Source organism: Pan paniscus, chromosome 15 (assembly GCF_029289425.2).
Source record: "Pan paniscus chromosome 15, NHGRI_mPanPan1-v2.0_pri, whole genome shotgun sequence".
In the NCBI taxonomy this organism is placed as follows: domain Eukaryota; kingdom Metazoa; phylum Chordata; class Mammalia; order Primates; family Hominidae; genus Pan; species Pan paniscus.
The window spans coordinates 97972295-97989599 of NC_073264.2; the positions used below are offsets into that span (position 1 = coordinate 97972295).

The 17305-nt window shown below is 36.2% G+C and overlaps 1 protein-coding gene across 8 annotated transcripts in view; it reads left to right on the plus strand.

Annotated features, from left to right (window-relative positions):
* VRK1 (VRK serine/threonine kinase 1) overlaps window positions 1–17305 on the plus strand; it is an 84342-nt gene that overhangs the window by 12075 nt on the left and 54962 nt on the right. The window lies entirely within an intron of this gene.

A 17305-nucleotide genomic window follows, 5' to 3' on the forward strand; every position in this document is an offset into this window, starting at 1 on the left:
AGGGGAGGGGACATAGACCTCATGTCTTTATGAGAGGTGTGTCAAAGAATTTGTGGTCATTTTTTAAAACGACCACAAATTACATAGCAAAATTCATTTATTCATTCCATTTTAGGTATTTGAATAGTTTCTATTTTGAGGCAATTATGAACAATGTTGCTATAATCATATACATATGTATATGTATGTATCTTTTGGCATACTTTTATATTCATTTTGGTTGGGTATATATGTAGGAGTAGATTTCCTGGTCAAAATGTATATGCATCTAGCTTGCTTGCTTGCTTTCTTTCTTTTTTTTTTTTTTTTCTGAAACGAAGTCTCCCTTTGTCACCCAGGCTGGAGTGCAGTGGTATGATCTTGGCTTACTGCAACCTCTGCCTCCCAGATTCAAGTGATTCTCCTGCCTCAGTCTCACAAATAGCTGGGATTATAGGCGCCTGCCACCACGCCTGGCTCATTTTTGTATTTTTAGTAGAGACAGGGTTTCTCCATGTTGGCCAGACTGGTCTCCAACTCCTGACCTCAAGTGATCTACCTGCTTCGGCCTCCCTAAGCGCTGGGGTTACAGGTGTAAGCCACTGTACCTGGCCATGTGTCTAGTTTTAATAGACACTGCCAAACTGTTTTTCATCCTTGTTGTACCTATTTATACTTTTACCAACATATGAAAGTTCCGGTTACTCTGCAGGTTTGCTTCCCTTCATATTGTCAGTTAAATATTACAAAAAATTAATCACTAGTGGCTGTATAGAAGATCTTAGTGTGGTTTTCATGGGCATTTCTCTAATCACTGATAATTTGAGCACTTCTTCATATGCTTGTTGGTCATTTGGATACCCTCTGTTATAAAGTTCCTGTTCAAGTCTTTTGTCCATTTTCAACAGATTGGATTGTCTTTTTTCTTATTGAAATGTGGAGTTTATAAGGTATCTGGATATGAATCCTTTGTCGAATATGTGAATTATAAAAATATCTTCCGTCTTACAGCTTGTCATTTCACTCTCATAAAGTTTTTGATGAACTGAAATTCTGAATTTTAATCAATTCCAATGTATCCATCTTTTCCTTTACGGGTAGTGTTTTTTTGTGTTTAAGAAGTTTTTGCTACTCTAGGGTGATGAAGCTATTTTCTTATGTTATCTTCTAGAAGCTTTAGTATTTTGCCTTTCAGATTTAGGTCAAAGTCCCCAGGAATTTGTTTGTGTGTTATGAGGTAGGGATCAAGCCTTCTTTTACTTTTTTCATATGGTTATCTATGCAAGTAGTAACAGGTGGCATTGGGTCTGTTGGACACAAGCCTGGGAGTTAGGATTCCAGTATTCTCCACCTTAGATTACCTTTAATGAGCCTTCTGCACTTGGGCATATTCTTAAATCCGTCTTGACTCAGCTTCATTTGTGAAATGAAGGATTTGAATGGAATGTTTTCTGATTTTCGTTCTGACTGTGGTTTGTTAGATCTCTACCTACTTTTATAGTTGTATTGAGGCTTGTTAGAATCTTCTTATATCTGGATTGTGTTATCTAAAATATTCATAACATCTCCCAGCTTTATGTTGTTCCCAGGTCGAATGTGCCATCTAGAACTTAGCTGCTGATGAAAGATAGTTTTATTGATCATGTTGGCAAGTCCAAGATCACCTGTTCTTCTGATTTTTTTTTTTTTATTTTTTTTTGAGATGGAGTCTCACTCTGTTGATAGTGCAGTGGCGCTATCTCGGCTCACTGCAACCTCCGCCTCCTGGGTTCAAGCGGTTCTCCCACCTCAGCCTCCCAAGTAGCTGGGATTACAGGCGCATGCCACCACGCCCAGCTAATTTTTTGAATTTTTAGTGGAGATGGGATCTCACCATGTTGGGCAGGCTGGTCTTGAACTCCTGACCTCAAGTGATCCACCCACCTTGGCCTCCCAAAGTGCAGGGATTACAGGTGTGAGCCACCGCGCCCAGCCTCTGATCTTACTAATATACTGTGTCCCTTGCCAGGAGCTCATCATGCTTTCTTTAGTAAGTCATGGTAGAAGACACCAATTCCATTAACAAAAAAATTAGCTATCTCCTACAGAAGGGAGCAAATTCCATTTTTGAAAGTCATCTGCACATACTATTCATCTTACTTGTCCCTACCTTCAGTTTCGTACTTGAACTTTTAAGAATCATATACACAGCATAGAGTTTCATCAATCAGCAGAAGTCATTCAAGATCAGTGAGTTGTAGTCTTGGCAAATTCTCTCTTCCATCTTGGAAAGTGGCATACGTTCCAAATTACTGTATAATATATTTGTGTCTCTAAGAAGAGTGAGTCAGGAACTACCCTGGATGACAGAACAGAAAATCTACCATTTGCTGGTTTCTTTGTGTTCTTAGTGGCCTGCTTTGAGGTGCTTTTAACCCTTCTTTGAAAAGATTTAGTTTAGTTTCCACAGAACGCTATAATCCAGTGTAGCTATTTTTCTTTGTTATCCTTGCTATCACATTTTCCCTCTCATTAACCTTTTTTTTTTTTTAAAGCAAACAGCTTTAGTGAGATATAACTTACATACCATACAATTCATTCGTTAAAAGGTATAATTCAGTAGCTTTTAGTGTATGCACAGGACTGTAACCATCACCATAATCTAATTTTAGAATGCTTTCATCAGTACTAAAACCCGCTACTCATTAACAGTCATTCTTCATTCCCTACCTGATCCCTAAGAAACCACGAATAGTTTTGTCTATAAATTTATCAATTCTGGAAATTTTACGTAATTGGAATCATACAATATGTAGTGTTTTGTGACCAGTTTCTTAACATGTGTTCAGGGTTCATCCCTGTTGTACATGTGTTACTACTTTATTTCTTTTTATTGCTGAATAATATTCCATTGTATAGGTGTACCAAATTTGATTTATCCATTCATCAGTTGAAGGACTTTGGGGTTGCTTTTACTTTTTGACTATTATGATTAGTGCTGCTATGGACATTTATGTACAAGTGGTTGTGTGGGTATGTGTTTTCATTTCTCTTGAGTATACATAGGTAATTCTTTAAGTTTTTTAGGGACTACCAAACTTTCCCAAAGTGGCTGTATTGTTTTATATTCTTACTAACAATCTGTAAGGATTCAGATCTCTCTAGATCCTACCAAAACTTGTTACTGTCTTTTTGTTTATATATGTCCTGGTGGGTAGGAAGTGGCATCTCGTTGTGGTCTTGACTTTCATTTCCCTAACAACTAATGATACTGAGCATCTTTTTGTTTGCTTGTTGGCCATTTGTTTATCTGTTTTGGAGAAATGTCTGTCCAAATCCTTTACCCATTTTTAAACTGGCTTAGTTGTCTTTTTGAGTTCATTAACCTTTTAATGTTCACTCTGATTTACTTTTAACTCAAAATGTTTTTTCTTTTTCTTCCATTTTGTTCAGAGACTGTTCGTTCTGTATTAAGCAGGATGGTTAAGAGGGTTTTCAAGCCCTTTTACATTTTCTTGGCAACAGGTTCCATTAGCAACATACATACATGTGGATTACTTTAGATTGGAAAATGTACATCTACTGGTTATTGGAATAGATCATTTGTGGTTCATACTGGTTATATTAATAAAATGAACTCTGCTCCTTTCCCTACAAACCAGTAGGTAAAATGCTTGGCTTTGACTTTAATCCTAGCCTTTCATTTTACAGGTAAGGAAAAAAGACCTGGAGAAGTTGGGTCTTGTCTTAAGTTCACAACAGGTAGACCTGGACCATGACTTTAATTCAGCCCATTCTTAAGAACTATCAGTTGGTTTCACATCATGTGGCAAATATGTTAGATTGAAGGGATACCAAGGTAAGACAGGGTCCCTGATTTGGCGATCCTCACAAACTGTGTCACAAGAGATTGACATATACATAACTAATGGTAATACAGTATCACAATTGCTGTGAATTGTGAACAAGGGTGTGTAGTCAGTCCAGTGCTCTTAACACTGCTCGGTGCTGACTGGGATTTTCACCTTACTTTCTTTTGCATATAGGCAGAATTAGATTCTTGAGTAGTTGATTTTGTTTGGGTCATTTAGTAAGAAATGATAACACAAATGCCATCATTCAAACCCTGAGATTACAGAAGAAACAGACTTTAGAATCTTCAGGGTTTTGGACTAGAATCTAGAAGATAGTCTCATTAAGTGCATATTTTATATATATTATTTTCTTAGCTTTTTTCATATATTCTTCAGTGGCATATACATCAAGTTTTTTTCAGCTGAATTTGTGTTAGTATATTAAAAAAACAAAACTTTTTGGAAGACGTTTTATTTACATCAGTGATTTATTTCATTACTACGTTTGTCCTTTGGAGTTTTGGAAGTCATATTTCTTTTCACTTGACAGAGTTAGGCCATGGGATATGTATTTATAGTAACGTGTGAGTATGTTTAGGTTTGATCTTTTATACTATTTTTATGGCATTTATATTTATGGCTGTGTTATTAGTCATTAAAGCAAATATTTTTCCACCTTAAGACTTCTTGTTTTGCACATGATTTATTCTGCAGTATGTGCTCTCTTTTAATTAGCAAAAAGGCATTTTTACAAAAATTACACTTTCCTTGCAACTTACTGGTTGTAAGGCCATGGACAAATTATTTAATTTCACTTATCCTTGGTTTCCTTATATAATGATACAGTCAGTATCATTATACCTTTGTTTTTATGGTTATCCTAAGAATTAGAGATAATGTGTTTAAATTACCCAGCATATAGCTTGCCATATAGATGCTTGAATATTGATGGTATTAATTGTAATATATTAGTTCATTTATACATAAGAGCTATAAATTCTAGTTAATGGTTAATCGATTCTTTGTGGTATAGATTACTCATTTAGGATTAATTGAGCAAAAATAAGTGATCATATTAATGTAAGAACTTGATATCAGTATTCATTTTCAGTTACTTGTCTTTTAGAGACTGTAGTACTTTAAAGACTAGAGACTATTGCTCTTTAAAGACTGACCTCATCTTTATCTTCAAAACATGAAGGTATGATCCTGTCTGCAGATTAAGGTATTGAGAGTTATTTTTCTATGTTGTCAATTGCAGTGTTTTAACTTGTGGCAGTTGACAGGGCTGTCTGTCTTGATCCTGATGCTTTAGAAGCACTGGTAAATTCTAGACTAATATTGGAAAGAATTACTTGACATTTTATTTACTAAAGTTCTTTTTGTTATTCATGAAGAATTCTTAAAAAATACCTCAATTGAAAAATTAATACATGCACACAATAATAAATTTAAACAATATAAAAGAGCAAAGAATGAAAATTAAGCTTCCCACCCTTAAGGCATTCTCTGCTACTAATTGATTATATAGCCTCCTAGTAATGTGCTATATGTACACGCGTGGGGATACATTGTTGCACAGCTTCCAGGGGTGCAGTCATACATATTCAAGCATATGCAGCATATGTATAATGGTCCTTTTATATGAATAGGAATGTTCTCATACAAGGTTCTTTCCTTGTATTTTTCACTTAATGATATATCTTGGCGAATATTCCATGCCAATGTATGTAGATCTACCTTATTTTTAAAACTGCGTAATATTCCATTCTGTGGATATGCCATGCTTCATTTAATATTATGTTGGTGCAAAAGTAATTGCGGTCCAACCTAAACGTCCCCTCTTGATGGTGATTAAGGATCTTTCTAGTCTTTTATTGTATATAATGCTGCAGTAACTATCCATGTATATTTGACAGTACGTGAGTATCCCTGCATGATAAATTACTGGAAGTACACTTTGTGAGCAAAAGGGAGTATGCATTTAAAATTTTGATAATACCAAATTGTTATGCCTTTTTCCTCATACTCTTACCAACCCAGTGCATTTTCTTATTTTTTGAATATGACTAATGTGATAACTAAAAAATGTCATTTTAATTGTAAATTAAGTCTCATTGTAATTTTAATTTGCATTTTATTAATGAAGCTGAGTCTATTTGTTATTGATTTCCAGGATATATTGTTAGTGAAAGAAATCATGGTGAAGAACAAGGTGTATAATATTCTTTCTCTCATCTAGGAAATGAGGGATGCAGATAAATGTATTTTATTTGTTATTTAAAAAGAGAAAACAGGAAGGATAACCCCAAAACTAGTGAAAGCCATTATTTGAGGGGAAAAATAATAAAGACGGAGGGGTAGAATCTAGGATTCTCTGAAGATACCTTATATTGTTTGGGCTTTGGAAATGTAAATGTTTTATACATTTTTAAAACTTAAAGAGGAAAATATATCAGTTAAATATTTAGGTTGACATTGTTAGGAACCAAGGTTTTTAACAAATGAGAAAAAAAGCCGGGTGCGGTGGTTCGTGCCTGTAATCCCAACACTTTGGAAGGCTGAGGTGGGAGGATCACTTGAGCTCAGGAGTTTGAGACCAACCTGGGCAACATAGCCAGACCTCACTCTACTAAAAAAAAAAAAAAAAAAAAAAAAAAACAGAACAAAACAAATTCGTGGGCATGGTGGCACTGGTCTGTAGTCCCAGCTGCTTGGAAGGTTGAGGTGGGAGGATTGCTTAGGGCCGAGGCTGCAGTGAGCCATGATTCTGCTATTGCACTCAGCCTGGGTGACAGGGAGACCCTGTCTGGAAAGAAAAAAAAAATCTTCTTGCTCTGTCCACTCAAAAAACCTAGAAATAATATTTTAGTGCCCAGATTTTGGTCTCTGAGTACCATTTTCAACTAAAAGGAAATAGGGCCCCTTGTAGAAGTGGCTGATTGTAGGCTTGAGACAGGAAAATGTACAGAAGGAACCTGGAACATTTTGTACTAGGAAAGCAAGGAAAAGCTCCAAGACTAGTAGGGTTGTATCAGGAAACAGTGGCCACATTGAAGGGTCCCCCATTGTCCAGTGGGAAAGAAAAAAGAAATGAGCAGCCCCTGATGTTCAGAAGCCTCACCGGTAGGCCATGTTCTCCTACTAAACATAAGCGGTCTCACAGAATACCTTCAACAAAGTTTCTCAGAGATCATAATAAAATGAGGCAAAGCATAGACAAAAACCAAGACCACTGTGCCACCTACAAAATACTTAGCCAAAATGAATGACTACCGCTGCTTTACCCATTACAGTTTTATCTTCATTCTCATCTCCCCTCCCTTAGGTAAGATTTATTGAGATATGTAACCACAGAATTACCCTACTTCCTGACAGCATCCAATGTGGAGAAACTCCTCCTTCTTTAGACCCTCCCCCAAATTACTAAACTGAGGCCCAAATTGTGTAATTGATTTTAACATCCTCTTACTGAGATGCCCCATGGTGCCCTGTGGTGTGTGTTCTCCCTCACTGCAATGAGTAATAAGCCTGTTTCGTTTAATTATTGGTGGTCTTGGCTGAAGGGCATTGATAACAGGTAGAGTAATTTGAGCAACAATATCAGTAACAAAAAATACAAGCAACAGATTAAGTGACAGTATAGGGTCACAATCAGCAAAATTCAAAATGGGAAATTTTACAGGACAAATGACAAGAAGAAGGACAAAAAAGAGAACAGTGGCACTCAGAGACTCAAAGACACATCAGCCACGTGCATTGACTAGTATTTGGGTCCTGAGTCAAAGTCAACTGTGAGAAGACATTCTTTGAGAAAACTGGATAAATTTGAACACTTCTTATTAGATGACATTAAGGAATTACTGTTAATTTTGTTAGGTGTGGCAATAATATATGGTGGATTTATTTTTAAAAAGTACCTGTTAAAAGTATTTACATATGAAATGATGTGTTGTCTGAGGTTTGCTTTAAAATAATCTTGGAAGGGGTTAGTAGAAACAAACAAATTGGCCATGTGTTGTTGATAGTTGTTGAAACTAGCTGATGTTTAGGTGGACACTCATTATATCACTTCTCTACTTTGTATGTATTTGAAAATTCTTCTAAGGAGAAGTTTTTTTCTTTAAAGCCATATTTATTTCTTTTTCTGTGAGTGTGCCTCTTCATATTCTTCCATTTTTCTGTTGGGCTTTAGTCTTATAATTTAAAGGATTCTTTAAATACTAAGAAAATTTGCCTTTAGTCATATGTTTTGCAGGTATTTTTAATTTGTCTTTTGAATTTGTTTATGGCTTTTTTTTAATCTGTGGAGAATTTCTATTTTTATTTTGTTAAATTTATCAGTTTTCTTTATGGCTTGCGTGTTTTGTGTGTTTAGAAAAATCTTCTTGTCTCTGAGATTCTGAAAAGTTCTTTCATGTTTTCATGAATTTTTTTAATGACCACAGTACACTTCTGTTATACTTTATTTAGTCACCTTAATTTCCTCTTAGAGTATTTGGAAATATTCTCCCATAGAGCCCTGCCCCAAGACTATATAGGGAAAAATGTTGTTCAGTAGCTGTTCTATCAGATCTATTGATAGATTATTATGTAGTGAACATCCAGAGAATTAATTGTAAAAGTTTGCTCACTAATTTTGCTCCCTAAATAGAATGAATGAGAAATCTATTTACCAGATTTTGAAAATATGCTAAGTGTTATGTAAAAGTATTAGCTGTATAGTTCACAGTTGCTAATTTTAGAAAAGTTTCAGTGTTTGCTTTATATAAAGAAGCATTCCTTTGAGCTCTTCTCATGGGCCATAAGGTCAAGGAGCCAGGTGTCACCCCTTTTTGAAGTTGACATCTTTTGGCTTGCTCCTTTCCTAGGTCTGACTCTCTTGGATAGGCATGACAGTGATTCTGTTTTCTGGTCTCTGTAGGAATGGATGTTACTGTAGTGTCTTCATCACTTTCCTTTCTGGGAGACCTGTTGAGACCCAGGAATGGATCCTTCTACCTACTATCTCAAAAGTCAGAAACGGAAATACAGTTAAGGCTTCAGGGAATGCTTCCCTTGTAGGGGAAAGTGATAGCAGTGAGGTGTCTTGGGCTTGTGTTTGCAAATGTACCACACTGTGCATTCTCAGTTGAAAACTAACTCTGCAGTTAGTGTTTCTCTTTTAGAACTTTTAGAAGTTTTTTAAGGAATAAAAGTTGAGAAAGTACATTTGATACTATATTTTAAGCATTTTACTCGCTATACCAAAACATTTTATAACCTAACGTTAATCACTTTTCTAATACAAGTAAAAAAATTTCTGACTAGGAAGAAATTTTTTCTTTTCTGAAGATAGCCACTTTCTTTTTCAGAGTTAGAAACGTGAGTCTTCACCTAGTTCTTTCCAGCTTAGGTGTGAAAACATGACTAGTGTGACAATTGCTGCTAAAGATTGTATTACAGTTTGAGTTTAGCTTAATGTTTTTCAGGGATAAATCTATGAATTTATGGGATCATTATCTCTGGAGGTTCACTTCTATATCTCATGGTTTGTTGTGTTATATTTTGATACTTATTTTTTTAATGTTATAAAGGTACCATATAGCCATGAATTTTTTTTATACTTTCATTGATACGCATAATTCTCCTCTGAGTGAAACCTGGGGACAGATTGGGTGTTCCTAACAGGAACCTGGGGGCAGTTTCCTTAGGTTTTTTATGTTTAGTGATTTTGGTCATAAGTGAATTTTAATATCTAATGAATATCCTTACAGTTCTGTCTCAATCATAGGATTTTTGGGATCAAAATGAAGAAAATATATGAGGACCCTCTGTGTCACTGGGAAGTGGCTTTATAAACTCAAGATTCTGTATTTTATTTTTCAGATGATTTCTTAGCACTAATCAAATGCATTAATCAACTTCTGATTAGCTGGCACATTTATAAGAGGATTGTCTTTAGATGTATTGCTTTCAAATTGTTCCTGATGTAATTTAGCAAAGGAGGTGATGGAGTTCTTTGTTGACTGACTGTCTTTCGTTTGATTTTATTCTGACTTACTGTTTGGCAGGAGGCCAGTTATACCAAAATATGTAATTACTTCTTAATCCCAAATAAGTTTGAAATATAAATGAGTCATTTTGTCTTAGGGATATGATGGGTTGGGAAAAAAGTGGTGTTTTTGGCTCCTCCTGAATCACTCATGAATTTATTTTTTACCCAACTTCTAAAATGAACTGGAAAGGTCTTTTATTAAAATCCTCAAATACGGTAGACTTGTATGTAATAGAGCAATTAAAGTGAAAATGAATGACTTAATGAAGAAAGTAAGATGTACCAGAATATCTAGGTCAGTGGGTCAGTCTGTGCATCACAGTACCCCGTGTAGCATGAAAATATAAAGATGCTGGGGCTGTTGCGGAGTAGGGCCTTTACTGTTCCAAAGTTCCACTGATAATTAGGTTGGTGCACAAATAATTGCGGTTTTGGACTGTGAATTTTAAATCATTATAACTAGTCTCAAACACATCTTTATCAAAATAGGAGCCATTGCAGTCAACACATTTTTGCCAATGAGAAGTAAGTTAGTTTATTCCTGTAGTGTAAAAATCCGTGTTTTGGGATTCGATGAACTCTTGGAAAGCATTTTCTGCATCCTGCTGGTTGTGCAAGCGTTTTCCCTGCAAAAAGTTGTTGATATGCTTGAAGAAGTGGTAGTCGGCTGGTGAGAGGTCAGGTGAATATGGCGGATGAGACAAAACTTTGTAGCCCAATTCATTCAACTTTTGGAGTGTTTGTTGTGCGACGTGCAGTCGGGCGTTACCCTGGAGAAGAATTGGGCCCTTTCTGTTGACGAATGCTGGCTCCAGGTGTTGCAGTTTTTGGTGCATCTCATCGATTTGCTGAGTGTACTTCTCAGATGTAATGGTTTCGCCAGGATTCACTAAGCTGTACTAGGTTAGACTGGCAGCAGACCATCAAACAGTGACCATGACCTTTTTTTGGTGCAAGTTTGGCTTTGGAAAGTGCTTTGGACTTCTTCTCAGTCCAACCACTAAGCTTGTTGTTGCCGATTGTTGTATAAAATTCACTTTTCATCACTATCCGATCGAGAAATGGTTCATTGTTGTAGTGTAGAATAAGACAAGATGACACTTGAAAATGATGATTTTTTTTTTTAATTTTTGCTCAGCTTATGAGGCATCCACTTTTAGAGCTTTTTCACCTTCCCAATTTGCTTCAAATGCTGAATGACTGTAGAATGGTCAACGTTGAGTTCTTCGGCAACTTCTCTGTAGTTGTAAGAGGATCAGCATCGATGATTGCTCTCAATTGATCGTTGTCAACTTCCAATGGCCAGCCTCTACCCTCCTCATCTTCACGCCTCTCATTTCCTTTGAAAAACTTCTTGAACCACACCACACTGTATGTTCGTTAGCAGTTCCTGGGCCAAATGCGTTGTTGATGTTGTGAGTTGTCTCTGCTGCTTTACAACCCATTTTGAACTCGAATAATAAAATTGCTCAAATTTGCTTTTTGTCTAACATCATTTCCATAGTCTAAAATAAACAAAATAAACAGCAAACAATAAGTCATTAGCCAAAAAACATAAAGGGAGAAATGCCCATTAAAATGATGTATAACATAACCACATTTATTTAAGAATGTATTATAATATCAAACAGCAAATTCCAACAATGCAAAAACCACAATTATTTTTGCACTAACCTAATAATTTTAATGTATAGTTAAGATAGATGTTACTGCCTTAGATGATGGATCGTTAGGCATTTGGCTTTATAATTTTGTTCTGAATTTCCTAGCATTCACTGCAAAAGAGGTAACAGGAGTTTCATAGCTCTTGATATCTTAAACACTTGCATCATTGGAAGAGACACTTTTTTCCCTACCATGAACCCTAGAGAGTTTGATTTTGTAGATGTCCACAACTGTTCACTATCTTTAATAAATACTTTTATTAAAGGCTTCAGAAACATTCTTTCCCTGGGAAGTTTTTTATTGATCCTTGTTTGAAGCTGATACATAATATTATATCATAACTGTGTGATGCTGTTTCTGCATATAGCTGAATGCAGCTTTTTGAGACTAAAGGTTGCATTTCCTTCATCTTTGAATTTCCAGCCCCTAGCACAGTTCCTGGCACATATTTTGGAGGTATTTTATAAATGCCTTTGGAAAAAAGGAGTTCAAGTGTTTAATTTCCTGGCAAACTAAATAGCTATAAAGAGAGAGCTTAGAAAGTCTAGAGTAAGAGATGATTAGCATGCTTCCTAGACCATCTGTCGCTAATACCAATTGTTTCTACTTGGCACTGCAGACTTGTTTTTTGAGGGGGAGGGCAGCTTGTGTAAAGTTAAAAAAAACAAAACAAAACAAAATACCAGAACTCTTAGGTTATTCTGTACCCCTCTGTTTAGTGGCTAAAAAGTCATTGCTGTTTTCTAAAAAACATTGACATTCTTATTCAGTAAAGATAAATGCAATTATTGCTTTTTCCAATAGCAATACAGTTGTAATAACTGGTAGCTGTTTCTGCCTTGCCCCCTTACAATCTATTCTTGATGCGTCAACCAGAGTGATCCATTCAAAGTGCAAGTCAGAACATGTACGCTCCTCTGCTCAAGACCTTCCAAGATTTCCCCATTCAGAGTTAACGTCGAAGTCCTTACAATAGCCTGAGTGTTGGACATGTTCTCCACCTCTGTGCTTCTTTACATCTGACCCCAGCCATTGCTCTCCCCTGGCTAATTCTTCCTCAGCTGCACCAGTCCCCTTGCTGTTTCTAGAACAAGCTGGGCATGTTCTTGCCTTAACGCCTTTGTAGTTGCTCCTCCCTCAATGTGGGATGCTATTCCTCTAGAGCATCTGTGTGGCTAGATTCTCTCACTTTTTTTTTTTTTTTTAACAAGTTTTTGCTTAAATGTCACTTTCTTGTGAGGCTTTACCAGACCATCTTTTTAAATTTCATTCACTCCCGCCCCCAACTCCCTGTCCCTGCCTTTTTTTTTTTCCTTAGCCCTTATGCCATTGGACATATGACATGTTTTAATTTTTAGAAAATTATTTTTCTCTACTGAATAAAATATAAGCTCCATGAAGGCAGGAGTTTTTGTCTGCTTTGTTCACTTTTTATTCTTGTCTTGTAGAACAGTTCCTGCACAGAGTGTGCTGTCAATAAATACTTGTTGAGTAAACAAATTAATTAAAGCAGGCAGTATGTATTGTAATAATGTAGAATTCCAATGGGACTCAGTATTGTTTTTATTTTAAATTTTAAGAGGGGTGTAGCATGGTAAAAGTTTTTGTATTTCTTGTCAAAAAGTTGCAGACCATTCACTCTAATAGCACTACTAAATTACTGATATTTACATTAAAGGGAAAATAGGGTCTAGTCCTATTCTCTACTTTTTAGGCACAGAATTTGATTCATTGCAAAACCATTCCTATCGTGAGGTGACTTGTGACAGAGGCACTACAGAAGCACTTAACATTTTGGATTTGTATCAAGCTTATATAGTTTATAGATGGAATGTATTTTTAGAATGGACTAATACATTAGCAAAAAATATAACAAATGTAAAATCTTTGGTGAGAATTAAGTCAGCAGGAGAATTTTTCTTGACTCAGGTGTTCAGTGCATGATTTTCAATTTGACTGAAGTGTTGTGAACTACAATGCAAGTATACAGCAAGTTCCAAACCTTGTAGAAATCCATTTATCCTGTGGTGAAATTCAGAGTCCTGACAGTGGCCTTCAAGGCCCTACTTGATCTCTTGCTCCTGTGCTAACCTTTGGGACTTGATCTCCTGCTTCCCCCTTGCTCACGCCACACCAGCCACACTGGCATTCTTACTCTTTGGTTGCCAGGTGTGCTCCCACCTTAGGGTCTTTGCACAACTCGTCCCTCTGCCTATACTCCCTGCCCAGATACTCACATGGTCCTCTTCCTCAACTCCTTCAAGTCCTTGTTCCAATGAGCAAAGTCCTTTCAGAGGAGGCTGACCATGACCACTCTGTTTCACTGCAAGCTTTCCCCTTCTACCTTCTACTCCCTATCCTCTATCTCCCTTTACCTGCTTTATGTTTTTAAAACATGACTGGATTTTCTGAAATATTAGGTAACATATACATTATTTGTTCTTTTTATCTGTCTCTTCCTGCCAGAATGTGTCAAAAGAGAAGGACCTTTGTTTTGTTCCTTGAGGTATAGCAAGTGCCTAGAACAGTGCTTGGCACATTGTAGATTATCAGTGACTATTTGTAGAGTGAGTGAATGAACAGACTATGTCATTACCCTTCATGAATTTACATAATCCACAGTTAACATTTATTTATTGCTGTGATAACTAGTAGATTTATGTAATTAGCATCTATAAGAATAACCTCTGAAAAAAATACCAATTGTAATGCTTTTCCAGTTGTGTGTGTATGGGGGCAGGAATGATTCTGTAGTCATCAGGAACATGTTGGTATTATCTTGATTCAACTTAATTTCTGCCTTTTTTATCTGCTGCATCTAGAAACTGTTTTCTTTTTTAAAAAATTGTGATAAGAAACATAGAAGATTTCCCATCTTAACCATTTTTAAGTAAGTGTACACAGTAGCGTTAAGTGTATTCATATTGTTGTGAAGCAGATCTCCAGAACTTAATTTGCAAATTCGAAACTCTATATACCACTAAACAACAACTCTCTTTTCTCCCTCCCTCCAGCCTCTGGCTTATTTCACTTAGCATAACTGTCCTCAAGATTCATCTGTGGTGTAGTGTGTGTCAGAATTTACTTCTATTTTTCAAGGCTGAATAATATTCCATTGTATATACATGCCACATTTATTCATTCATCTGTTAATGGACACTCAGGTTGCTTCCACCTCTTACTATTATTGTGGATAGTGCTGCTGTGCACATGGGTGTACAGATACCTCTTTGAGACTACAAACTTTTCCCTAGAGATCTGTTAACTTAAAGGAATAAACATCAATTATTTTTTCAAATAAATGTCCTGAATTTCCAAAGATCTTAATTTTATTGAGTAGCACATTTTTAAATATATAATTTATTTTCACATAATAAAATTTGTATTTTGGTGTAAGCTGTGGAAATGTAGGTGGTCTGCTTTTTTAACATGATAAAACCCTGGAAAACTGTATATGATAAAGTGGAACAAGCTCCCTGAATGAAAAAGCTCATTTCATCTTGAAAAAAGAATTTACTGTATTCCTCAAATTGCCTAGGACTGTGAGTAGCCTAAATGGTAGACTGGAATCCAGGATACTACTGTATTTTGAAAGCAAAAGGAAGAGAATGTTTCAAGAAAGAAATAATGAACAGTGTTGAGTGCTTCTGGGCAGGCAAATGAGATGATTCAGTGTCAGCTAGATTTCATAGCATGGAAGTCACTAGTGACCTCAGCGAGGGTTGTTAGGAATCATGAAGGCGGATCTTGGAGTGAGTTAGATAAGTAGGTGAAAGGAAATATTGGCAAGTACAGACGATTATTGAAATGGCAAGTACAGACATTTGGCATTGAAAGGGAAAAGAAAGGATGATAGCAGAGGGGGATTAAAAACATTAATCTTTTTTTTTTTTTTTTTTTTGAGACGGAGTCTCGCTCTGTCGCCCAGCCTGGAGTGCAGTGGCGCCGTCTCGGCTCACTGCAAGCTCCGCCTCCTGGGTTCACGCCATTCTCCTGCCTCAGTCTCCCGAGTAGCTGGGACTACAGGCATCCACCACCACGCCTGGCTTATTTTTTGTATTTTTAGTAGAGATGGGATTTCACCATGTTAGCCAGGATGGTCTCGATCCCCTGACCTCGTGATCCACCCGCCTTGGCCTCCCAAAGTGCTGAGATTACAGGTGTGAGCCACCGCACCCGGCCAAAAACATTAATTTTTTAAAATGGCAGAGCCATAAGCATTTTTAAAAGCTGATGGGAAGGATCTAGTTGAGGGAGACATTGAATATATGAGAGAAGGATTAATTAATAGTGTAAGTCTTGAGAAGGTTGGAGGGGATGGGATCCAAAGCAAAGGTGAAGGACTTGATGTTTGATAGGAGGAGGATAGTTTCTTTCAATGTGATAGGAGAGAAGGAAGCTAGGATTGGCTTGAAGTGGGTGCAGGTGGTTTGTAGGTGTGGCTCTTAGAAAGATAGGGAATTCCCATCTGAAGTTTCTGTTTTCTCTAACTAGAGTAGGTCATCTGTTGATAATTATGGCTTAGGAAGGGGAATTAGAGTTTTGAGGAAGAATAAATAGAGTTTGACATAGTCATTGTAGAGGGTGGTTGCTGGACTTTTGAGGAATGACATTGTCCTTTGCAGTTGGGTGATGTATATTAAACATAAAGTTAGATATCTGGTAGTTGGGGAAAAATACTAAACTTTTTTGCTGTTTAATTTTATGGATTTAGTGAATTCCTGCTAACTACAATGTATTGTGACTAAGACATTTCTCATATACGAGGAGCTTATAAGCTTATAGGGAAAGTTATTTGTCACATGCAATAAGAGGTACAAACTACTGAAACTTCAGGTCATATCTGACTTCAGAAGAGATAGGTCTTTAGGTATGGGGAAAATGTCAATCAGTGTATAAGGAGAGGTTAAATGAGAGAAAAGGCTTTGTGCTGGGAAGAATGGAGATAAAAATATGTTGGTTCCATGTTAATAGAATGGTGGAGTCCAGTTTGTCCAGAATTATCCTTGAATCAGAGTGTCTCTATACAGTGTAAAACATATCAGAGAAGTTTATGACTTAAAAGAAAATTTCATAAAAATACATGACCCCCTAAAGGAGTTTACATGCAGAACTCTTTGGGGAAAATTTATGAGTAGTCATTCAGTATATAACGAGCTTTATTCAGCATTGTAATTTTCCAGTTTGTGTATGATGAATTCATAGAGCTCATTAAGTGTAAGTGTCATTGTTGTGATTCATTCAAGCCTTTTTCCTCTCTTCAGCAGAAGGTTAAAAAAAAATTCCAAATTTGAATCCAGGACTTGAAGAATGCCAGTTGTCTAAATACAGTACCATATTGTGATAAATATAGCTATTGAAATTTTTAAAAATCTATTCACAAAACTTTATTTTAATATTCATAGCAGAACTTTTTTTGGAATGTTATCTGAAAAACAGAGGACCATTTTATCATCAGAGCTGACTATTAATTAGGGTATTGTTGCAGATATAAAAGTTGATCTGCCACTGAAATTCTATTTGAATATGTATAGTTCCAAGCTTGCTTTGTGTATTTAATAACTTTAGTACCATAATTACTCTGTTTACAATTAAATTTTGGTGAATATGCTAATATGGAATATACCAATGAGTGATTTCAGCAAAGGGCAGTATTGATTTGCATCTTGATGTGCTTTTCAGTTGCATCTGCATTTCATTTAATATCAAAGGAAAAGAAGTGGTCAGATTATGTAATGCTAAACTTTTTTTCTTTGAAACCTCTCTGTTGCATTGGCTACTATAAAAGTAG